This window comes from Agelaius tricolor, unplaced genomic scaffold (assembly GCF_023055355.1).
Source record: "Agelaius tricolor isolate 1412-34295 unplaced genomic scaffold, bAgeTri1.0.p SCAF_1, whole genome shotgun sequence".
Lineage (NCBI taxonomy): Eukaryota > Metazoa > Chordata > Aves > Passeriformes > Icteridae > Agelaius > Agelaius tricolor.
The window spans coordinates 50,069,415-50,096,391 of record NW_027269261.1 but is presented as its reverse complement, the minus strand read 5'-3'; positions in this window follow the sequence as shown (position 1 = coordinate 50,096,391).

Genomic DNA, 26,977 nt, shown 5'->3' with positions numbered 1-26,977 from the left:
AGTGCACCTCAATGTTGGGGTTTTCTCTATATATTTTTTTCCTCTAAGAACTGTTTATAGACATTTTTTAAAACACCCAAAATACTCAATATTTGATTAGAATCATAGTTCCATAGAACAGCTTGTGTTGGAAGAGACCTTAAAAATCATCTAGTTCTAACTCCCCAGCCACAGACTGGGATAACCTTTCACTAGACCAGGCTGCTCAAAGCCCCATTCAACCAGGCCTTGAACACTTTCAGGGATGGGCCTTCTACAGCTTCTCTGGGCAATCTCTCCCAGTGCCTCACCCCCCTCAAAGTGAAGGACTTCTGCCTAATATCTGACCTATACTTACCCTCTTTCAGTTTGGAGACATTCCCCTTTGTCCTGTCACCACATAACCAGAGGGACAGTAAAAAGTCCCTCTCCAGCTTTCTTGTAGGCCCCCTTCAGGTATTGGAAGGCTGCAATTAGGTGTCTATATTTTTCACCCATATAAACACAAGCAAAGCTTTTTTTTAACCTGTATTTTAATCATCACAATCTCAGTTCATTCTAAAGTTAATCCTCTGTTTCTGAGACCAGATGGATTTTTTTTTAAAACTTTGGAAGAAACCAGGGCTGAGTCAAATGGTTTCAGTGGCTTTTTGTTCTTTTCTAGTGTTGTCTGGAAGCAATTTTCTCAAGCTTTGTAATTTATTTGTCATCTTCCTCAAAATCCCCACACAAGAAAGAATGAGAGCCTTTCTTTGGAATTAAAAACAAACAGAAGAAACCTTGACATTAGATTTTTATACATATTGTTCATATCCTGAGTGTAATAAATAGGTGTTTTTAGTACCAGTGGCGGGGATCTTGGGGAAAATAAGTTATGACTGAAATCTTGTATTCTGGAAAACAGAAGTGATAGTTTGGTTCTCCAGGGATTCAGTCACACATTACTTACTAAAATTCAAGCAGCCTCTATTTTTCTGTTGTAAAATCTGACATATAAAAGCAGAGTATGTATTCCAATCTTTAACCTGGTGTAAATGTTGCTTCTATAATCTCATACCAACAAAGTAACTGCAATAAAAATAAAATCCAACAACATTTTTATTTTTTACAAATGTCCTTTTCTTATGGTTTGTTTTTTCACAGTCTGTGTAAAGAGGTTAATGTTCTCATGAACACATAAGAAAATTAAATTTTGATACTATAGGACCAAAAAAGAGACAGAAAAACTAAATTCAAAGGTGAAAGTTCCTGAAAGGAAAAAAAAAAAAAAAACAAAACAACTTGTCTTTACTTGTTCTTTCTTTTTTCACTTACTCTTTTTTTCTATTTTCTTGATCCAGCTCAAATGCTTCCACTGGGCAGAGCTGTGGCAGGATGACAGAGAGCATAAAACTGAAATGTGTAGGTTCCAATTCATTCTTGCAAAATAATTCAGATCTTCAACTGCATCTGGAAACTCACGTGGACATTTGTGAGAATTCATTTTGGCCTGTATGCTGCCAAAATGCAGTGATTAAGTGTCAGGTGTGACATTCTGTACCATCTATGGGTTCTGGATTGATTTAAATTCAAAGGCTCAAAATATGTGCAAACAATCTATCTCAAAAGGGAAAAAGCCCTGTCTGTGTTCAAAGTAGACCAAAGTCATTTGTAAGCCAAAGATGGGAATAGCTTTCCCCAGAAATACTGGAATGTGATAATTTTACAGCACCCTAGCCTCAACACTAGAGTATTTGGTAAACATAAGATATGAAAACCAGAAACATTGAATAAGAAGAACAGGTGGAGTCACTACATATATACAATTACTTCCTACAGCTCACTGAGATTACCTCAGGCTGATTGGACTGAATGCCTGCCAATTAGCTAACATCCATGCACAAGGATGGATATGATCACTCTCAAACACTACAAACAAACATTGGCATGGAAATAGTTTATTATTATTTTATATTCAATTCCAGAAAAATTCTAAATAAAACAATTTTGAGTTATATGAATGGAGCCAATAATGCGAAGTTCTGGAATATTCTTCACATATTATAGTAATCATAATCTTCAGACAGCTCATTGCATCATGGAAAGCATAAAAAAGCAACAAGCTGCATTGGGTAATAAAAAAAAAACAATGAAGAAGAAAACCCAACCTAGATTAGCTCATTGGAAAGTATTTTTTGTATTATTTGTGACTGTGAATAAAGGACAAGAAAGCTGGACACACTTTCAGTGCCTCAAGGGGGCCTGCAAGAGACCTGGGGAGGGACTTTTACAAGGGGGATAGGACCAGGGGGAGTGGTTTTAACCAAAAGAGGAGAGATTTAAATTTAAAAAATGAGAAATTTAAGTTGATTATGAAGAAATTCTTCATCGTAATGGCGGTGAATCACTGCAACAGATTTCCCAGAGACCTTGTGAATGTCCCATCCCTTGAAGTGCTCAAGGCCAGGCTGCATGAGGCCTTGATCAACCTGAACTAGTGGAAGGTGACCCCACCCATGGCAGGGGGAGCTGAAATTAAATTATCTTTAAGGTCCCTTTAAACCCAAAGCATTAGTATCTATGAAACTAATGAAAATTCTACTGAATACACAATCCTGAGATGTATCCCAAGACGTATTTTTCTAGAAAATATCAAGTAGTCCATGAAAGGATTGACCTAGAAAGTCGTATGAAGTTCTTCTCACTTTTTTCCCCCCTTAAAACCATGAGCATTCTGGAATTTTCCTCCATTACTGAAACAAGTAATATTCTTGTCTCTCACTAAAAAGTCATTTTTGTAACTGAAATTTAGGTGGAATTATACAGTTGGTTTTACATATCTGACAGCATAAAAGCATATCAATCTCTTGCTGTTGCATGTCATGTCGTCCTTTTCACGAAGGAATCAAAAAGTGGTTACAATGCCTACCTACACCACTCCTACTGGGATCCTCTTTTAGAGTCTTGTACCTCTGCTGGTTAGAAATCCTATTCTAATCTCCCGCCTAAGCTTTTTATGACAAGTTTAATAGGTATTCTCTTTCTGGCCCACCCATGCATTTATAGAGAAAACCTGTTATTTCTTCTCAGTCTTCACTTTGCTAGGGTGTACAGGCCAAGCCTTTTTTCTCATTTTGTCTAACACTCTCTCCATGTCCTTGACTGTCACTACAGGCCTCCTTTACGTCTGTATTTCACTTGAACTAACGCACCTAAAAACATAAGGGAGCAGAACTGCACCCAATTTTCTAGATGAAGGCTTCCACAGGCTATCTTTTCCAGAAGAGACCTCTCTGGATACATCTTGGCTTTTCTTCTTTCACGACAAGTACGGGACTTGCAGTCCAATTAACTAACCTAAGCTGATTTTTTTCTTCTACTTACTTATAACAAGGTACTGCCTATCCATAAGGCAGTGGTTATCCTCATTATTAGTAGTAAGATGAAATATTATATCCATGTAATGTTTTTATTTGTACGTAAATGTGCATTTTGTTTCTTTAGTACTTTTTAAGGCACATTCCTGATTCTTGAAGATAAACTGTAGAATACTTATCTAGCTGTATAAAAATTCCTCTTTTTCTACATGGAGTAAATTTTTTACAAAATGTTTTAATTTTAAAAAACTTAATTTTTGGTCATATAAAGTTCAGTATTTCCACCATTTTGTCCTACACAACCAGAATTTTCTAGGGGCATGAATTTGAGTCAGTTAAATCTTCATGTAAATAAGACATTTTAACCTGATAAAATCTGTAATTTGTCCTTGATCTACTGATCCTACTGTTGTTTGCTATTTACCTGTATATTTAGTTAAAATAATTCCTTAATGAAGAACTGCTGTATCTGTGGGCCCTCCATTTTAACCCTTTAACTTCTAGAATCTGTTGTTTTAGTTTCCTTGATAAACCATTGTTTCATATATGGTGTTGGCTCATATCCCAATGCCAAGTTTAAAATTAATGATTCTGGGTTGTTTAGGCTGTTAACATATTCATCTTCTGCTTCACTGTTGGCCATTGAACATTTCCAAATATGTGAATCCAACGAGGAGAGAAAGCAAGCAGCAATGAATAAGGAAGCAATAAGGCTTACAATAATAGCATGAATGTTTTGGAAAAGCAACACACCCATTTTGCATTCAGAGCAGAAATCACTTATGAGCAATCATAAGTAATTTTGTTGTGTAATTTGTTTATTCATAAAATGTCTTCTTGTATACAAGTTGTCAGGAACTACACAGAGGCTTCAGCCAAAGGGCTACCACTCTTTAAACAAGAAGTAATTGTGCTTGGTTTCATTCTTTGACACTCTTCCTAATCTTCTCCAGATCTGACCTGCTCCAGACCCTGAGTTTTAAACTTGACAAACACTTCAGGCTTGGGCTCTTCATGGGAGAAGAGAATTTTCTTTTTAAAGTAAATTTTCTTTTGTTAAATTTCTCTGTCTTATGAAATTATTTCCTAAATTTAATCATGAGAGAAAAGAACAATCTTTTTTCAAGACAGAGTTCTATCTGTTATGAGCATTCATATATTTATTCAAATATGTATCCTAGCAAAGATGATTACTCCGTAAGGTTTAAATATTGTAGTGCAAAATTATATGCAAATAGAGTAGATGAAAATCAAGAGGCAATGGCTTAAATATATAACCATCTTTTCATCTGTAAAACATTGTTTTCATCTGAAAATACTTAAATTTGAGTCATTTTTCTGTGTAACAAAGTTCTTGTAAGGAGAAAATTCAATACACTGCCTCTATCACATTCCACAGCAAAAAAATAATGAAGTGTTAAACTAACACAGCTGTCTGCAATCAGGTCATGGTAGGAGGTCTTAAGCTTATAGCAGCTTTCTAGCCTGTAAGACACTGTGCCAGAAATTCTAGGTCTGGTTCTGCTGTGATCTGAAATTCAATTGTGTGACTGTGGCAAAAGTACTTCTCACTCATTCAGCCACCCTTCTCACTCTAAGTTTCTTCTGCAGTAAACCAGGTAGCAGTCATATGACAGTGATATCAAAGTGTTCTTGTTTTGATAGCAGCCCTTGCCATAATGATTTAAGGGCTACATTAATTATGAGCCATTTCTGGGAGTCTCCATTGAAGTGTATTGCCCTTGGGATTTTTTTTTAAGTTTCAGAAACCATTTATGACTGAATCTTGCTAAAATGCACACCAAGGTATAAAGCAGATTATTCATTTAGCAAAGTCTTTCCTCTAGATTATTCCCAACAATGATTATATATTGGAACACTGTACATTACTGACAATGAAGTTAAGTCTTCACACCAAATACAATGAACTATGTCAACAAAGAATGAAAGAGAAGAAATTATCAAAAAGAAAAGAAAAAATAAAATTAGTTTGAATAGTCAGTTTCCACAGAAGTCACACAGCCTCCCTCTGGAAAACTACTTAGATTTTTAAAGAGTGTCTAAAAAAGCCGATCTCCCCAACACACTCAAATTGTACAGTTTTATTAGAATTGAACATGTCTCTAGCCAGAATTTTTTATCCATGTATTTCAGATGTTAAGAAAACTGTTGGTAGCTTGATTTTTCCATGTTAAAGGTGGGAGAACACAGACACAGAACAATTAAAGAGAACTTCTCCCCACGTTCACCAGAGTCAGTGCTGACGGTGGAGATACAGTCTGTTCTGGTGGCGGTAGAGGTGCTGAAGGTGGAGATACAAGTTCTGTGCTCCAGGACTCTGCCTTTCTGCCAAAAGCCGGATGGTCATAAGGTTTTTTCAACACTGTTTAGAAGATCTAGATGGACAAATTAGTATTGTAACAGTAGAACTAAAATTAATGGGGGAAAAAATGGCTTGTCCAACACAGGCACATCTTTTGACTATCTTCAAAGGAATGAAAACCATGAATACCAACAGTGACCAACAACTTTTCTTTCACATATTTTTATTAAAATGTTGAAATGACAAGTGGTCTACAAGGAGCAAAAATAGAAATAAAGTGAATTACTGAATTACTCCTAAGTTCTATGAGCACTGCATCCACATCTCTTCAGACCCTTCTCAAGCAAAAGTACATGGGGCTGAAATGCTCCTCACCATCTGATATTGTAAGAACCCTCATTTAGAACAGTATCAAAAGACACATATTTTATTGCCACAGCTGAGTTACATGAATAAAGAAAATGCAGTATACTGGGTACCAGCTATACTGAACAGGGTAAGGTATACTGGTAATGGGTACCAGTGCATGAACAGTTCATGAAACTGATACACAGCTCAAAACCAACATACCTATAGAGTTTGCAAAGCAAAATCTTTTACTGCACAGTTCCTCAGTTCCTCAGTTCCTTTTGATTCAGTATCTTTCACATGCTTGTTACAATTGTTATTCAATTGCTTTGCTTATTGACTCATTAGTTTGAATTGGTGCAGTGATTCCATATCAGTTTCATGAAGACTTTTACCCAGTTCAGTATGGTTGGGTCCCATTATATTACATTTTCTTTATTCTACTGAATATGACAAATTTGGTAAATTTATTCAGTGTACTATATCAACTCAATTATATGTTTCATCTCTTTCTTTGTGAGCTATATTTTTCTTGGAACATGTCATATAAAAGCTCAGCATTGTCACACTTACTGCTTGTATAACTTGCAATGTGTTACGCATTCCCAGCAAGTTAATCTGTAGCCTGCCACTTTCTTTCTCTGCTGTGAGGACATTTTATCATCTTTCCATATAAAAAGGAACTTAATAGGTTTTTGATTAACAAGTCATTGTACATTGTTTGAACAGCTGTGAAGTCTGAATTAAAAATCTCTATTTTTTTTTAAAGAAACAATTTATTAATGTCACTCTAGTGCCAAGTCTACTTTCTTTTAATGTTATAATAACCAAACAAAAGTAGAGGGCTGAGACAGTGAGACTAGAGTACTTGTAAATGTGAAAAAGTCAGGAACCCAAAGGGTTACTCTCATTCTGAGGTCAGGAACTGTTCCATCGAGAGTGCTCAAGAGTTGCAAGTCTGAAACACCTCTTAAGTTTGTCTATCACAAAGAATAAATTCCTTGCAATAATCTCAATGTTAGTTTAATATTTACTGTCTTTGTATGGAAATACCTGTGCTTCATGAATTTGTCTAGAAGATGCCTTCAAGGAGGAAGATTAGCAGATTAACCAGTAATCTTGATTTTCCTCAGGCTGCTCAGATTACAGGACTGCTGCCTAAACAGGGAAGGTGTTCTAACCAGACAGCAGCATCTGATAGCAATTAGGTAAACCAAGATCTTGTATGTGAAATTACACATTAGAGGTTACTCCTGCTGATAAACAGATCTGTGGCAATTGCCTGGAGTTACCTTGTTGCCTTAAGCACAGTGTCCCTGTTTAGTGCACGGAGGATTTTCTTTTTTTACTATATGGACTGACACTTACAAAGAACCAAATAATTGTCAAAATGGAACAGATCAAGTTGCTTATAAATTTAGTCAGAATTTATAACCTTAATGATGGTATTCAAATTTATTTTCTTTTCCTCATTGCTTCATGTTTGACCTTTTTTTTTCCATTTGAAAAAAAGAAAAAGAAAAAAGTCTAGCTGTTTCTTTCAATATGGTTGAAGAAATGTAAGCTTTCTTGTTTTACTCAACACTTGAGAATGTTTCACTGATGAATTCTATTGCCTCCAAACTTCAGAGCACAAACATAAAACATGGCAGAAGCAAAATAAATTAACCTGTTAGGGCAGCTTATGTCATTACAGCTATGCTGCTTTGGGTATTGATTAGGTCAGAGCTACTGCCAATACCCACTCCTCCCTGTGATGTGTGTCCCTGGGAGACAGCCTGCATTTCATAAGGGGACCCCATAATGCATAAAAAACATCAGAAAATGCTTTATATGTACTAATTTTAATCAGAGGTATTGCAGCACTTGCTGATTAAATAGTTGTGCAGTCTGAAAGCATGTGCAGCCCTGGCTCATGCTGCTCACGAGGTTTTGATATTGTTGGCTTGTGTAAAAGAGTGCCCTTGAGGAAGTACAGCATGTCCCACACAGCTGTAGTCCAATCTGATGGGATAAACTATGGAATGCATATTGCCAAAGCACTTTATGAAAGCCAGTGCCTCTTGTATCTGGGTTTCTAAGAAAAGTAAAGTGCAAATGTATTTTCAGTTTTATTAAGGTTAGCAATTAATGATGACACCCACAAACTGACGGTGATGGCCAGAGTCCAGTGCAGCAAGCCCTCCCACTGGCAGAGCACCTTGGGAGAGAAATTCAGGGTCACATCCTTTGTGCTTGTAGAGTTTCTGTCATGCTTTCAGCAGGGCTTACACAGGCAAAGCTTCCCTTGCTATACAGCTCACAACAAATGGAAATGGCATCCTCCAAAAAAGCCCTCGGACCCTCATTAAAACCCCTAAATCTCAGTTCATTATTTTGCTGGATTCACAGTGGACAGAACTACAAGACATACCAATACCAGCCCCTGTAATCAGCCCTGGTGAGGCCATGGCTTAAATCCTGTGTCCAGTTCTTGGCCCTTCCGAACGGACAGTGAGGTGCTGGAGCAAGTCTAAAAGAAGGGCAATAGAGCTGGGGAAGGGTCTGGAGCACAAGTTCTGTGAGGAGCAGCTGAGGGAGCTGAGGTGGTCTAGCCTGGAGAAAAGGAGTGTCAAGGGTTACCTTATAACTCCTTGCAACTGCCTGAAAAGAGGGTGTCGCCAGGTGGGGATCAGCTTCTTCCCCCTGGTAACAAGCGACAGGCTTCAAGGTGTGCCAGTTTGAGTTTGGACATTAGGAAAAACTTCTTCTCTGAAAGGGTGGTCACACATTGGAACAGGCTGCCCAGGGAAATGGTGAAATCACAAGCTCTAGAAGCATTCAAAATATGTGTGGATATTGCATCTTGGGGCACAGTCTAGTGGTGAACATGGCAACACCAAGTTAAATCAAGGTGATACTTGATGATTTAAGAGGTCTTTTCCAACCTTAATGATTCTGTGGTTCTATGAATGCTGCCTGCCTAAAACAGGCTCTCCTTGTAATGTCCCTGGAGAGCCTATTTGGAATTCACTTCCTCTAGAGGAAGGCTACCACCTTTCCAGGCTCTTGTAGGGACTAAAGAGCTGCATCTGCTAACATGAACCAGCAGAACTTCATCAGCACCTTTTTGAAAGGTTTTGTGTTGTCCTAAAAAGATCTCTCACACTATGAGAAAGATTTATAAACTTTGTCTGATGAATAATCAACATCTGCTACCATTTCTGGCTTCCCAATATTCCATTTTTATAGAAATTCAGAAATTTTAATTTGGGGCCAGGGTTGTGGTAAGGCAATGCTGACTCTAAGGCCATCTTACCTTTTCAGGGAGCAGGAATAAATTGGCATGGTGTATTCAATAGCTGCATTTATACTTCTCTTCTGAAGGCCACTTTCTGATGCCACCCAGAGATCTAACACTCCTATTCTCTTAACCAGCTGTCCCACAACTTCTTCCTTTTATGCTTTACTTTTTTGAATCTCTGCACATCTCAGCTCAGCCACTTTAAGACCAGCTGTAAAACATGGGGTGATCATTTAAACTCCACAGTAGATGATCCTGCCTAAAACCAGATTTTTAATTAGACAGAAATAATTGATTTTGTTTAAATGTCAGAATCATTCCCCAAGCATTCACAGATTTTTTTTTTTGGAAAAATTAAGAGACCGTATCCCCCATTTGCATTTGAGTTGACAGCAGTGTGACCTACTGCAAGTTCCAAGGCCCCTGCCTGTGCCAAGCTGGGGAGCTCAGAAACCAATCATACACCTATAACCAGGAAAAGAAGAGAGCCTACTGGAGGCCCTTACATAAATCTGTTCCTGCAGTAGATTTATAAAATCAATTTACAAAACACAGTTATACAAGTGTGCTTTTTCAGACTCTGGTTTCTGAAAAACACTTTCCAAAAGGGAATTTTAGTGGGTACTGAACAGAGACAATAACTTAGAGATGTTATAATTTCACTTTATTCCACCTCAGTTTATGGAGTGTACAGTTTATGTAGTTCTGTTCCACAGTGAACTGCAATGTTCTTGTCGAGTGGCTTATGGCAAAGCTGACCCATCCAATCTCATGAGAAGTCTGAAAACTTCATATCCACTGTTCTGTGTGCTGGTTGCTCAACTCTGCACTGTTTAAGTCTCAATGGACAGTTCTCTCCTGCTGTTGATCCCATTTCAGGGAGATCTGAAAGAATTAAAACATACACACAGTTTTGCTCCCAGTGGCGTGTATGGGCCAGGGCAGATCTTGCCCCGCAAGTGTGACACTGTGCAGAACTTCGTGTTGCACTTTACAGTGAATGGGGTTTGCAATCACTGCTCTAACACAGCCTTTGGTAAATGGCAAAGTAAATGGTGTTAGATTCTGATAGTTTGTGTACACAATACCCTCATTAAGCACTGGAAAAATAAAATTCCTCACCTGATCCACAGACTTGCAAATTCATGAGGTCTGAGAAAGAATACTCCAAAGGACTCAGAAGAAATGACTTGTGGAATAACAGATTACTATCTGAAAGTACATAGGAGACACTGACTGGGTTAATCTGCTCACTTCAGGTTAGGACCTGCTTTTGTAATTTTTCAACATTGTAGAAGTATCTGGGAGAAGAGCAGCTAGGGCTGGAAGAGTACAAAATCTAAATTCCAGCTATCAAGGATATTTTCACACAGAACACACAGTATAGTGGCTTTTTTGTTTTTAGGAGGGAGAAAATATTCAACCAAATAATCCAGCAGGGAAGACTGAATACTACAAAAAAGTCTGTAATAATTCACTGGCACTGGTTCTGCAGTAATTCCCATTACAAGCTAAATGTATATTTGTATCCCTTGTTTTTGATGCAATCCATGAATATCAAAGTGAGGCTGAAGTGGTTCAAACCTTCATCAAAAACTAAATATTGCATTAAATGTGCTAGTGCTGACAGCTGTCGGGTTTACAATCACAGAGCACAATACCCTTTGCAATAAATCATTTTTATACTTAACCTGTTTGAAAGTGATAATGAATCCATATGACATCTGACATTAACAATGAAATAACATACTGAAATAAATGCCAAATGCTCACATAAAATTTAGAGTTCAATTGTATCACAGACTGTTTGAATACTTCCAAAAAGCAATTGAGGAAGGCGAGATATGTTTTGATTATCCTGTGAGGAGAAAAAGAAGTAGCAGTCAAATTATTCAAAGTGTATGATTCACTTAGGTTTAAATTCAAGACTAACAGCCTGGCCAGTTTATTTGACCTGAAATTTCCAAGGAAATACTTTCGGCATACTTTATAGCTCTGATAAGACTAATGGCATTTTTGATGAAACAAGTATTTTTTCCCCAGATCATACTGCACACATACTGCCCACACAAACTTCTCTCAAGGTTTTCCAAGCAATCAGTGCTCAGAACAAATAGCAACTTTGACTGAGAACATTTCAAATGATGTCATATACTGTCTAGCAGCTGCTGTACGACTAATACCATAAAATAAATACCAACATCTTTTATAGTGATCTTCTTTCACGGATTTTGCAATGAAAGACAAGCACTGGCTGCTACATTTGCCCCCTGCTCATGTGCACAAGTACTTCAGTGGTGGCTTATCTTGTCATTGCAGGAGACAAAGCAAACAGCAGGTGGAGGGAGCCAGTGCTGCAAGCAACCAGGCTCTAGAATTCTGCTTAGCAATTTCAGGCATCAATATGAACTGAATGCTTGAACCACCCTCACCCAGCTAGACTGTTGGAGCACTGACTGGGAAAGGCATGTGAACTGTAAAGCTTGTCTGTTTTTCTCAGCTATCCAAGGAAACTACGTGTCTCTCTGTATTAGCTTGGCCTCTCACATATCACTGCACCTTCATAGCCTCTGGTAGCATGACATCTTTGAGCCTAATAATAAAGAACTCTGCCTCTTGAGTTCTAGCATAAAAATCTGGTGGGATGGGTGTCAGTAATTTCAAAGTAAATTGGTCAGAGCTGAAGGTAGCAAAAGCAGCAAGTATTAAAGTTCAGTTTGATTAACAGAGCTTCCTCTGAGACAGTTTTAGGGCAACTGTGTTATTCTTATTAAATCTTAGTCTTCATCTGATTTCAGTATTAGTTTTTATAATTGGGGTGTCTTCTTTAAACAGTCATCACTTTGTTATGCTTTTATTCACGTGAAAGATATTTCGTGCTGTCTCTTGAAAAGTTATTCACATCTACTTGTATAGCAGGCAACCATCACATAGTTCCTCCTATTCAACTATAATGTTTCTTGTGCAGTGTATTCCTGGATTTGTTTCCTTAGACAGACCAGGGCTGGTCTCTAGTGTGTTCTGCCCCTTTACTGAAGAAGGCCTTGTAATCTTTCCTTTCATCTTCTGCAAGGCAGCTCTCCATTTTCCATTCCCTTTCCTATCCCTGTGGTTTATCTTTCCTGAAGGTTATAGCATTCTCCAGAGATTTAGTCAGGCAGTGGTAATGAAGACCAGTCTGATGAAATTAGGTCAGATATCTGTAACTTTTAGGATTAGCATAACAGATGCCATCAAGTGAGTTCATGCATAGGTACATGGCAGCTGATGATCTGCAAACCAGTATTGGGTTTCTTGATATTAATATTCTCTTCTTGTTCCCTAGTGCCCAAGGAATGCTAGTCCATGTATAGTCCTTCTCTGAACCCTTGTGTCCTTGAGCAACTTGATAACCAGGGAGATGGATAAGCAGCACGTCCCCAGCAACTTCCTCAAGTTTCTGGAGGGTGAGGGCTGGCATCAGACTCATTCTGAAACTGCCCTGAATCCAGAGAGTTGATCACAGGATATAATCACCAGCACGACACACTCAAAGTAGAACTTGACCAAATATTATGTGGTAAGTCCCTTTATGAAAGAAATAATACTTAGAAAGGCCTTAAAAATGTCATGTATAAAGCCAGCTCATGGGTAGAACTCCTGGACTTATCAGATTTTTCCTGTATCTACCTTTCCAAAAAGCAGGGTATGAAGACATGGCTACTGTCAAACCCAATTTACAGAACAAGGCACTCTCTGAACACCTGCTACAGTCCTCCTGCTCATCTAATCCCTTTCACAGCCTTTTAAAAAAGTCTTTTCTAACTTCTCTCAAACATCCCTATCAATGTAGTTACGTTCCCACACCACTGTCATTAAACTTGCTGTTGTCCCAGGTCAACATCTCCCAACAGCTAATCTAATTCCAGTTGCTCTGAGTAAATAATTTTGCTACTCTGTCTGTCTCTTGGATCACTCTTACCTCACTAAGGAAGTTAAGACTTTAATAAATGGAAACCCTGAGGCTTTTAAATTGATGGATGAGCCTTTGTTCTCATTCCTAAATAAATCTCACTTCCAATTTTGTGACCATGACTAAACTGGAACTGCAAACTATGAAGAATGGCTCCTCAGGTGTCCAGGCGGTGGATTATGAATTTGCCGGGTAAGAATAACTGAAACATGGATAGACCCAGGAAAGTGTACTTGAAGTGTATGCAGCACATCCACAAGAGAGGTAACTTAAACAGTTGTGTCATAAACATTTTTCTGGGTTAAAGTCCTGATATATACTGAACTTAGCTATTTGGGGGGCAGAGGAGCTAAAAGTAATGAGTAAATTAAAGGAAGATGAATCTTTGATGTTTAGAGTTGGTACATTGTTTTTCTGATAATAAGGCTTTTTAAGCTGAAGTGGTTATTTGCTGTTATTATCCCAGATTGCTTGTTCCTTCGCCATCCTTGGAGGTGTTTAAGAGGGGTCTGGATGCAGCACTGGGTGATGTATTTTAGTGGTGTGGGCATTACAGTGTCAGTGCTGGGTTGGCACTTGAACATGACCATCTTACAAGTCTCTTCCAAACTCAATGATTTTATGATTTGTTAATGCAGCAATCTGTAACTACTGATACACAAAAATGGTCAAAAAACCTTCACCCACTTGTTGCCGCTGCCACTATTAACTGTATAGATCTAGCCTTGCCATGTACCTTAGGAGATATGAACTTGTTGGTAAAGTTTTGCAGTTCCTGTCAGCCAGCCAGTTCCACTTTCTGGAACTAAATTGAAAAGACAGAATTTGGGGTTGTTGACCAGATTATACCCTATCTCTTCTTCTACTAAACTATTTTGGCACTATTCCCATCAGTACTCTCTTTGTTAATAAGAAAGGAAGTAAAAAAATTTATTTCTATATGTACAGACTCAGTAACAATCCAGTGCTGCACATATGATTCAGTTGAAGCTGGCAAAATCAAAATGAAAAACACTGTATTAGTAATGCACATCCGGCCATTGGCGTGATGTGCCAGCAACATAAATGACAAGTACAAAGGAAAGAGGTTTGTTAAATTAAGTAATCCTTAAACTACATGAACTATGTATTCAGTTTGGCTAACCACAGGGAGACAAGAGCCTCTTCTGAGAAAAGGCAGGAAAGATGCTCAGCATGTACTCAGCAAATAAATGTTTTCCTAGAATATATAAACGGAGAGATCTGCTTATCCTTCTGTATATAAAAAGAATTCCTACTGATACCACACATGTTTACATCAAGCATAGACTAATTTTGTGCATTGGCCATATCAAGCCTTCCTTGCTTTTAACAACACATAATATAAAAGAATTCTGAAAGTAACAAACATAAATCTCTAATTTTTTTTTTAGTTCTTAGCTAATACACTTGTTATTATTTGTGAAAAAAAAAAAAACTTCAGCCAAAGAATAAAAGAAGATCAGCCTGCCCTTTCTTCCTTCCTCTTCTTCCTCCAGATGAAAAATCAAATACTGAATTACGCAGGTGAAGGCTTTAGCCAACAGTTTCAACATCATGAAAACAAGAGTCATCACAGTTAGCATGGCTGTGAGGTATTCTATCCAAAATATCAAGGGTGGAACAAATAATCAGCATTTTCCCCTTAGAAGGAACTCTTCTGTTGTCAGATTTTGAATCCCTGAAACAATGGACAGCGTCACAACTTCAAAAGGATTACATGAAAAACAGAGTATTTGTCAAAAAAAGGACAACAGATCCTAAGTAGACCATAAGTATGTCATTATAAAACATTTTGATCTCTTGCTGCCCTTGACGCATTTCTGCTGGGAGTAAACCTCTTTAGTGCTCTGGAGATCAAACAGGCATATTTCCTGAATGCTATACTAATACAAACATTTTTTGAGGAAAAATAAATAATTGAAACAAAACAAATTCTATGAATTCTTGGTACTATTGATATAACTGGAAAAAATATAGAGTGGTTTGAATCAGTTTTCCATTCTCTTACTATATATTTAGCCTAGCATTTGCCTCACCCTAAATTCACTCTCCTCCTTCTATTGTCCAAACTTGTACACTATTATCCTAGTTTGGAGGGAGCTGCCTACTATTAACATAGTTCTGAGTTGCTTTGAAGGTGAATTATCTGAGACTGTGAGATGCAGCATCCCTTTTTTCCAAGCTTGGTTCTTTCCAAGAGCCTTTATTGCATCTCTTTTGATTTAATATGTTGCATTTCAGTAGTGAGTAATGCAAAACTGAAGGGCAGAAACTCAGCCTGCATTAATACTTTCCTTGGACAGTTTTACAATATCCACTACTTTAAAGATCATATCCAATACTTTAAATACTTTATTGCAACCCCCAACATAGACGAAAAGAATCACACCTCAGGAAGAATCTTTCCTTTTTTCTTATTAGGACAATATTCCCTTTAAACCTTGTACAACAACATTTACAAACCTTGTACAAACCTTTAAACTTTGTAAAACTTTTAAACTTTACCACCTTCCTTCCCACATGGACCTCAGGTTCCTCTCCTGTTATAGTGAGGAAGAGCTTCTTTCTATCTCTTATCTCTGAAATGCTGATGCAAACTCCTTTTTCTCAGTCCACGTGGAGCTGTGGTTTTCCAGACACACTGGCAGCACAGCTGTTGGTCCTCAGTCTTGCAGGTGGATGGGTGTCTTCAACCTTAACTATCTAGTCATGCCTGCATCCCCCTTTCCTTCTCTCTCTGCATGAAAGGTGACACAAGCTTAGTGAAGAAAAGATCACAGGGATCTTGTAGGAGAAAAAGAAGCAGCCAAGAAATTCAAGCTGAGTAGTCTTGAGAGAGGATAACCACTTCCAGGTTAGTGCTTTCCACACCCGAGCCCAAGTGAATGCAGAGTCCAGGTGAGCTCTAGAGCTGGCTATGGGCAACATTCGCTGTGATTCACAGCCTGGTGTTGCATCCTGTTTTGTGAAAGGAAGGACAGGCTTTGTGCTGGTGTGAGCACAGTGGCCCTCTCGTCTCCATCAGGACATTCATTCTCCCCTTTTGCTTTAAGGGTGCTCTCTCTATTTGAGGACTATTTACCTGGGATGCCCTGGGTCAGTGTTATGCAGCCAGCATTGTCTCCTGGTCCTTTCCTTGTCTCTCTGAAATGGTACAGGATGCTCTGCACTGCCATGAACAGATGTCATGGTATAACATACAGCCAAGTGAATAGGAGAGTATTCCATACACTGAAGATCTACTCAGGCTAAGACTAATTTGCTAAGCTATGATGGCATTTTTCATGTACAGTTTTGAATGGAATCACTATCCAGATGAATAATTAACAAAAAATAAGGGATAAATACTGCTCTCCTTACACAATTTTTAAATTATGTATTATTCCATGTTTCAGTAGCCCAGACAATGGTGGTGAATTGCAGTGTCTGAAAAATATCTTGCTTCTTAGTTCTGACAAAAATATGGAGTCTAATATGTTGTGCTAGATAATTTGCAAGCATTAAGATAACACAGTCTTTATCCTGAAGCCCTTTTGAAAAATGAAAACTGGAAAAACAAACAGAACCAAGTATAAGAAACTATGACAAATTCCTTGAAACACTCAGGTTAACCCAGTCATCTCTGGTTTTACAAAATGTTTAAATGGGCCTTTTTTAGAGGGGGATCCGTTTGAAAACTGGGTGAGCCAGGGTAGGTGGGAGCTGGAAGAAGCAGTCAGAAACTGCAGAAGACATACCCTGTCAGATGAGTAATCCAGAAATGAGTATTTTCTGCAGCTGCTTGGCCACACTGAGTCTCTGGTAGGTTTCAGCTGCATTTTTACACCCTGAAAATCTACCTGTTTGTGCATCACTAAGGAAATGCCGCACAGGTCTTGGTGCCTCCACTGCAAATGTCCCCAGGACCTCTATTAGTACAGCAGTGACATTATAAGCAGTTTACATTCTGTGGATATGGAGGCAGCATCAGTCTCCAAATCAAATAGGAAATAAATATGTGGATACAGATGACTACAGTAATCACAGCTCTCCTATGCTCTGCATCATATTTCTATTACATTAAAGAATGCAGATGTAGTGTAAATTACTATCATACCAATTCAGTTTTATTCAGCACTTGCTAAGCAGAAAGATTCATAACTAATATTTTTACAAATCTTCAGGCCAAAGGCACAATAAAATCTTATATTTATATTGATTAACCACATTGTAGATATTTACTAGTAGTTATTTAATTTGTAGTTTATAACATTACTTCAATTACTTAGACTTAAGAGATTCAGAATGGTTGCAAAATTTTGAACTCTCTCCAGAATGTTTCAAAGCTACCAAAATAGAGGGGAATTCTGCAAGGATGATAAATAAAAAACTTTTCTTTTAAATCAAGTGACATAAACCAAATATTAAGTAATAGATACTTGCACTGCTAGTGCAAAACGGGCAACAATCTTTTGCATTGAAAAAAACAACAGTGCAGCTCTGGCATACATAGCTAACTGTTTAACCTAAACTTTGCTTCCCACTTGTGGTGTGGGGAATGGACTATGAATGAAACAATTAGCAAGAACATGCAATCAGTCTGGGATTCATGCCATGAAATATGATTTAGGTCAAGAGTCCAGAAGAACTCAAAAAAAGTCTTGGACATGTGTGGGTAGGAAGAACATCCAAAATAAGCATTTCTAAAAGCTCAAAGGAGTTTGTGGGGGGAGTTAGGCTTCAAGGCAGATCAACATCTACCATGGGTTAAGAAGAACATTACTGTGGCCAGTTGATTCTGTAACATTTTCTGAGGCAGCTGATAGAGGTCCCTGTCAGAAACAGCATGCTGAACTACCAGCTATTGGCACGACTGTATATGCCACTCTCAGATTTCTTGCTGCAAAGGGGAGATCTGTTCTCAAATGTCCCAAAAACCAAAGTAAATGCTTCTGATGGTATTGAAGCTAGGAAAAGTATTTCTACAGGGCTACTTGGTGCCTGTTTGTATTTCTCTTTGAAAATTGACTGTTATCTTTGTTTTACTCTGTTATATCACATAAAAAAAAAAATCCTAAACTACATGAGATCTTTCCCATGTAAACAAATCATTCCTTCCAGAGGAATGTTATATGATGACAGGGTATGTGAAATGGCCTCAGTGATCATGTGGTAAGTGAGATCATGAGACACTGTCTGTACTGGAGTTGAATGCAGTCTACTCAAATGCTTTTGGGATCCCTGTGATATAACATTGGTGGAAAGCAAAACCACAAGGATTGGGCAAACTGGACCTTCTCCACCTCCTGATGTCTTCAGGGCCTACAGATTTGGTATAAAAAGTATACTAAATTGTTTTTACTAAAACTAGTTTAGCAGATAATTAAACAGGGTTTAAATGGTTTAAGAATGGCATCATTTGGGTAGTATGGTCGCTCTTCTACAGTTCCAACAAATTATCTTGGGATGAAAATAAATTCTCTAGAGCTGTCAGAAATCTTAGCCGCTATTTACACACTTCAGGGATTGTTTCTGCCCAGCAGTTCATGGAGGGAGGTGACACAGGAAATGTCAATACTGAGTTACAGGGCTGATTTTCCAACCATTTTTCATGGAGACAGAAAGCGTTCCTACAGAGTTTAGAAAATCTTTTACTTGGGCTGTTTGTTTTCTTAACAAAGGAAGCAGACTGGTGTTTAAAATTCAGTATCTTTGTTTTGTTTCTCAAAAAAGTAATGTAACCACCATATCTACAGATGACCATGCCACAAGAAAAAAAATCCCAAATAGTCAAAAAGAAAGAAAAATTAATCCTGTTCAGTACTTTTGAGATATCAACTGTGCTAAGGAAAAACAAAAACTGTATGGGTCTTGTCTTAAGGAAATGGAGCCAATGTGAATATCCTATGAACTCTGAAGGACCAATTCATTTACATTTGGATGCTCTGATTTAATTGTATTAGCACATGCTGTGAGTAAATGATAATTTCCCATATCCACGAGTTTCTCAAAACAATTTTTAAAAGTAACTTAGACTAGAACTGCTTTTCTTTTCTTGGAAATAATGCAGGGGGGGTGGGTTAACATTATTTTTTTAAAAACTTTAGAATGAAAATTATTCTTTTGGAGTTTTTGGAAAGAACCATTCAAAAAGTGTTCAAAGCCTGAGAAATCTGAACTTAGGCAGCAGTAGCTGCACAGCTGTGACTTTTAGCATGGGCAAGAGTTAAAGCTCAGTGGTTTAAGCAGCACTGGCCAGTTCCATTGATCTTACTGGCATTTAACCCTTCATGCCATATCTTAGGCCAAAGGTGGTCTGAAAACCCCACCTCCATAGATATGAATCTGTTCAAGATAATTATCAAAAGTACTTCTTCTTATTAGTGGCCATCAGTGACAGCAACAGCAGGCAATTTTGATTGCTCTGTCTATGCCCTCTAGTTCTCCATCATCTGCCCACCTTAACAGGCTAACTAAGCATTTGAGCAGTAAAAGTTCAGTTCACCACTTACACTCAAGACTTAAATGGATCCCATGGGTCATCAAAGCATAGGAATAGTGCTGGGCTTCTTACAGAGAACCAGAAGACCAAAGCACAGGCACTGTTTTAGCACTTATATTTAGTCACCATTACCTGTGATAGAGCTGCTGCCTAGGTTACTGTGTCTGCAGACTATTGTGAAGGAAAATTAATGCATTTGATTAACACCTTGGGAACTGTAAAGTAGTGGTTTTAATACATACTTCAAAGCCAAAGATAATAGTCAAACCTATTTAGATTCCCTGACACCTCCCATTTAATGGCTCTACTTTCCAGGTACTTGTATAATTACCAAACTTCAATCATTTTAGATAAAATTTTCCATCTTAGCCATCTTCACTGGATGAGTTTTAAATTTTTTGTTTGTTTATTTTGGGTATATTACAGCAAAAATACCTTGACTGCTTTCAAGGACAAGGTTATGGAAAAAGAAGTTTTGTCCATGTGAACTGATTCCAGTGACCTTAAACTGTGTGTTTCACATTTCAGATTAAAACCTGGGACAGAGGGAGGAGTAAGCACACTTCATATCAAGGATGTGCCTTTTGGCATCCCTCTGAAATCTGACCCTAGTTGATTAAATTTCATACTGTTGGGGGTGGGGTGTGTGTATGTGTATGTGTGGAGAAGGAAGTTCACACCTGTCAACAGATTCAGACTTTAACAGTTTAATTCCTCAGAGGTGCCATCCGTAAGGGACTGCACACGATGTTATCATGACTTGTGATAGGAGTTAGTAAGTCACGGGGCACTACTGAGTAGAGTGGAAATAAGAGATTAGATAGGCTATGGAAACAGGGTTCAGAGGGCAAGGATACAGATTGTCAGTATAGTTATAACTGACAGAATAAAGTCTTGGACAAGAGAGTTAAGAAATTTAAGATAATAATACCTATTATCTTAAATTTTAACATTTTATAGTTTCATGTCATAGTTTTAATTTTTTAATATATCTTTTTTGTATGCAATTGCTTGTAGAGATGAGACAATATTTCACATAGCTCTGTTTCACTCTCCTTCAGCCTGAACCTCAATTAATTTATCTACTGAAGAAAGTTTTGATAAGAAAACATTGATAGCTTTCAGTTAATATCTAAGAGAATCTTCTGTCTCTCAGCAATGACAAGAAATGTTATTTTACACACAAATGTTCAAACACTCTGAATAATTGTAAATTAGTTATTTCAATCGTTGAAAATGGGCAAGTACTGTGAATTATATAAATAACTTTTAAACCCAAGCACTTAAGCACTTCAGGTTTAAAAACCAGAAACACTTCAATGTTTGCAAGCGATTTCAGAACAAGAAACCTAGGACAGCACAATTCAAATGGATTCAAGTTCAGACAGTGACTTCACCAAGAAATACCCCATACTTCAAGAAACAAAAACTGCATGGCTCTGATTTAAAATCTCCATTTCTGTTTGGCCCTCGGTTATCCACCACATAGAAGTCTATGCCAAAACTGGTTCAAGTGTTCAAACTGGCACCAGCATGAGGATAAAGTTATCTATAAGTCAGTCCAGTGTCCATCACTGCTTCTTCTCACAGAGATATCTTTGAATACTATCTTTCTAATAGTTTCTCTCTTCTGATCTTGATCTCAGGAGGATCAGTTTTTGAACTCTGAGGGAGATCTGATGAGCAATTTGGCCATGCTATACCTCCCCACACATAGCTTCAGAAACTGCTGTTGGACATGTTTGGTGTCTGCTGCATCAAATGATGGGTAGTATCATTTTGATCTTTCATAAGACTGATTCCAAAAAAGCATGATACCACTGATATTTTGATATTTTGATATTATTTAATGTTGTTAATAAAGTGGCTGCTGGAATTCCAGAAGAACATAGATGCTGTTCTTCTTTTATTAACATCCCTGATCTCCAAATATCTCATGGAGAACATTTTCTTGAGGAACATCATACCATGATGCAAACTGAAGAGTTAAGTAGTATTGCACCAGGTCTTCCATTTCAAGACCTCTCCAAGGTGTAGCAATTATCTGGTGTCTTATGACTTTAGAATACTGCTCATGATCACCTTTGTCTTACTGGCAGATGTTTCTAGGTTTTCTTTTCTCCTAAGTCAGTCTGCTGCCTGTATTTGCAGAAATACAGAATGCTGCAACTAGAGTCCAAATTTCTTCCCCACTGCTTAAGTCTTATATTCCTAAATACTGCAGAGCAAAACATCTGTGTCAGATAAAATGTAACCAAATAAAACAGACATTACACACAGAAAAAATGCTTGTAACAGAAAATTAATGGGTATGAAAGTGTTTGTGTGATCTAGATTTTAAAAGGCTAACTACCATGGTTTTGTCTGTGACCTGTTTTTTATGAGAAAGAGCAAAAACATTAAACACTAAAATTTCTAGTTGAAAAACTATTCATAGTACCAACTTATCTGTTTCCTTTCACTGGAAAAAGCTAAAAAGTGCCCTAATGTAAGCATAAGGTAATCTCATTGGTAGCATTTCCTGTATGCTTTGTTGACTGTACTGATGAGAAGAATAACAGTGAAGTCAAAGATAATGGTAAAAATTATCTTCAAATGCATACCATGAGAAGTCTTCTGAAAGAAGAGAAAAAACAACAAAAAAATCAAACTAAATGAACTAAGCAAACAAACAAAAAAACCCATACCAAAACAAACAAAACCCCCCAAACCAAACAAAAATCCCAGGCCCAAATCCCTAGCCCCAAATCCCATTCTTTTTAAAAAGAATGAACTGAAGTTAACAAGAAATGCAGAGCAATATTGTAAATTATCTACCTTAAGACTGCCAAAAATCAATCTACTTCTACTGCTCTTAGAAAGTAAGTAAGTCAAGATGCATTGTTATGATGACTTACACCAATCAATATAGGGTCCAAGACCAGTCAGAAAATAAAGAAAAAGAGACAGATTTAAGATGCAGGAAACTGGTTTCAAGCAGTGTCTGAAGACACTGCACATAATTCAGAGGATAATCATTCCAGAAGAGGAAGGCTTTAAGGCAATCAACTTGTCTGGCACTTTTCATAAGTATTAAATTACCTTAAACAATCAGTAAAATCCTTTTTTTTCCCCCGAGGTGATATGCGAGTGATAACAGCCTGACTGATCCAAGTCCAGTAATGCATCATAAGATACATTTACGAAAGAAAACGGAAACAAGAATCAGGAATATCTAAATATTTAAACCCTCTAATCCTCTTTGTTTTGGGACCATGGATATGGTTTTAGTCATGCAATTAATTATACACAGGAACAACGATTGCCTTCCAGTAGGATGACACAAAGCTTCACTCTGAGAGGTCACCAAATCCTGTCTCACTTTGTACATTTGCTTTTATTGGCTCTCCATGCCACCTCCAGCACCAGGAAGCAGATGGGACTTCCTTTCCCTACGGCTGCCAAGCAGGAAATGCTTGACTCTTCGACAGCCATGAGCAGCCAGCCAGGAGCTGTGGTGGAGGAGCACGACAGGAACTGACAGGCGCTCAGACGCTGCAGTCACTTCCGACTGGCGGCCCATCAGGATTGCATGTACGCTCTGCCATCCTTCCCAAAACTGAGCATTCTTCAAGATTAGAAATGTCAACCTCAGGTACAAATGGTGGAAATGGGACTAATTAGTCTGGGGATCTATCTTGAGAAAAATCACTTGCTCATAATATCCAGATACCCGCAGTGCCAAGATCATACTTGCTCTAGACTACGTCCTTCCTGTCTCTTTTGTTCTAATGCATTTTTTGATGCAAGTCCATACCACATTTTCATTGTGTAGCCCTCCCTAGTTACATTTGAAATTTAATTTTGCTTTCTTGCTACATCAATATAGAGGAGATGTTTCTCATGTGGGTACAATCCCCCCCCCCCCCCCCCCCCCCCCCCCCCCCGCACCAACTGGGACTCAAAAATGAATAATTCCACAAAGCATTCAATTTCAGAATGACCTATTGTGAGTACTGCAATAAAGGAAATTTCTGACTCTAACATGTAATTGTGTTTTCATTATTTTCCACCTTCCTTGCCATTAATTCTACATAGATCTATAAATACAAATCTCCCATAATATTAATAATAGTGTCAACTAAATATCAAAAGCATCTCTAGAGATCATAAAGTACAAGCCCACTACTCAAGGCAAGGACAACTAGACCACGTTGCTCAGGGGCACGTCCAGATGGGATTGGAACAGTCTCTCTGGGTAACTTCTTACAGTGACCTTGTTTGATCACACGCACTGTAAAAAGGGTTTTTCTTATGAGTAAATGGAATTTCTTGCACTTCAATTTGTGCCCACTGCCATTTGTGCATTCACTGGATACCACTGAAATAACAATAGTAAATAAACATAATGCTAATAAAAATATATTAAATGTTAAGATTTAAATGCATAAAGAAACAAACCATGACTCAAACAAAACAGGATGTATTATATCTAAAGATATGACACTTCTAGATTTAGGACAGAAATTATTAGATGAGTCCATGTGATCCTAGAAATCACAGGCTAAATAGTCTCATCTGGGATTCCTTTATTCAGGCTTAATTTTATGTTGTTGAAAGGAACATCTGATCTTGATAGCACAGAAGACAAAAATAGTTGCATATTGAATTAATTAGGAATTGGGAAACACTTTGCATTCTAAATTTCCTCCTCTTTACCCTATATTGATGGACACAAGTCCACCTGGTTTAGGTACATAATCTATTTATTTGTGCATTTATTTGCTATTATATGTTCTTAGTTTTGGGGTTTTTTTCAACTGCCAGGCTCTGCACTGCATATTACAAATGAGAGAAAATGCTCTTGCATGAGCATCCACCTTGTCCAGTTTTCTGTTAGAAGTCTAAGCACTATACACAGATCCTGACAAAATTCTGTTTTAAAACTTGACTGATTTTTCTACTTCTGGTTCTGTAAATTTTTTTACATTCGTATTGTCTCCTTTATGTTTCTTTGTGATGGATTCTGCCTTACTTTCAGCCTTCATGACTATTGGTGAGGTCATATATAATCCGTTTGCCTCTTAAGTAGCTGGTCTCTTAGCCTTGTGCAGACTGAGAAACAAGTTGCTATCCATTCCCATGTGTGGATAGATATGTTTTGGGTGTATATTGAAGCAGTCGTTGTAAATGAAGCATTTCACGTTCTCTACAGTCAGGAAAGAAGGTGCTTTTCAGCATCACTGGAAGCAATTCTGTTAGCCAAAGCCTATATGTGATTTAAGTTAACTGGATCTCACCATGTGTCTTTTAGGAAGACTGTGATTACTTTGTGCCTCTGCATGATTTCTGCTCTATTTCCAGACCACCAATTTACACTTCTATATTATGCAGCTTAGTGACAACATTGATTTTCTGATAATTTTTTTGGTCTGAAAGGTGCTCTGAGAACATTAAAATCAGCTATGCTGTACCACGATCCTATCTCTTTGCATGCACCTTTTAATTGCTGAAGACTAAACAGCAGAGACTCATCAATATAATGCAAACCATAGCAGAATACAAAAATGAGCTTTAGAGCATTTCCCCCCCCTTAATTTAAAAAGAGAAAAATCTTGAATCAACTTACTGACCATGTAAGAGTTTAAATGAAAGTACTGAGAAACAAATTTAGCCTCTACTTAGCCATATCAGAACTATTTTTGCCTGCTCATGTTACTAAAATCTCAACAGAACTGACAGCCCTTAACAAAAACAGATCAGCAATTAGTGTCAATTAATTCCTTGGCATCTGATAAAAATTAAATCATTTCATGACTGCTAAGGAGTCAAGTAGTTAGACCTGACTAACTATATATATATATATATATATATATATAACTATATAGTTCAGGTCCATCATTGAATGTAGCACTCAGAAATTGTGGTTTACACATGTTCTAAGGTAACATATTAACAAAGTTAACATATTAATAGTGATATGCCCTGAGGTGCTGACAAGCAGTAGCTATTGATTTGATGTGAATTATCTCCTTAAAAATCTCAGATAAATATCTGAAATATTTCAATCTGTCCAATACTAGAGAAGTGAATAATGACACATTAATTACCTTTTCATATTCCAATTTCTCTTTTCACAACATAAATACAGCTAGTTGCCAAAGAAATGTCTTAACAGTATGTGACACTAACTCTGTGACTATTTGAAAGAATGGGTAAAAAAATGTTATACTGCCCAGCAATATAACAGTTCAGAGGTCCTATGATTTCAGTTTTGCCATGTTTTTCTTGCTTTAGCTATAATGCTTTTTTGTAATGTGGTCTCAGACCTAGCAATAATTCACTTGAAGAAAAGTGTTAGATCTGATTGCAAACCATTATTAGGTCACCTGCAGTATTGCTTAGAAAAACTCTTAGGTAATGATGGAAACCAGCAGGTAGAGTTAAGAGTTTGCATGTGTAAAATCTGTGATACTGACTGGATCAGATTCTGGCAAACTGAGATGAAAGAATTGTCTTGATAGTAGTCATAAACAAAAACATTCAAGTATATTCCATCAAATTTCTTATCAAATGGTAAGGACTATTTCTAGGATTTTTTTACTTCTAATATGATAGTAGAACATTAAAAGCTCTTCAAATACCTCTGCTGCAAGTACCTAAATTAAAAGGTATGCTAGCCAACTCTTAGAAACTCTACATTGAGCTAAGTTCTTCATTTCTAGTACGACAAGATTCAGTCACATCTGAAGAAGCAGAGGTTTTCCCATGAAACCTAGATTGAAACCTCACCATGTCAACATTTAAACGTGTGAGGCAGATGCACCTTACAGAAACAGAACATTAAGAAGTTCTTCAGTTTTTCAGTGAAAATGCTTCAGAAAATTGCTGTCGGTTAGTTCTGTCTCAAATGCGAAGATAGGTGCCCAAATTTGCAGCCTACCCATACTTAATAAAAAGTGAAAGTTTTCCAGATCATTTGGTCATTGATGAGCTGAGGAAGATCAATGTTAAGTCTTGCAGGGACTAAAACTGGTAAGTAAGGGATACACAAGACTTTAAATGGCCTATGGTTTCATAGCCCAGTCTTCCCGAGGAAAGGAAGAAATATAACCATACTCCAACAAATTTTCTCTAAAATATAGAGAAAATTTGTTGGAGTATGGTTATATTTTCTCTATATAAAATTTTCTTATTTATGTGAGATTCCCTTCTATTTCCATTGGCAAGACAATCCAGTGGTTGATTATGAAAA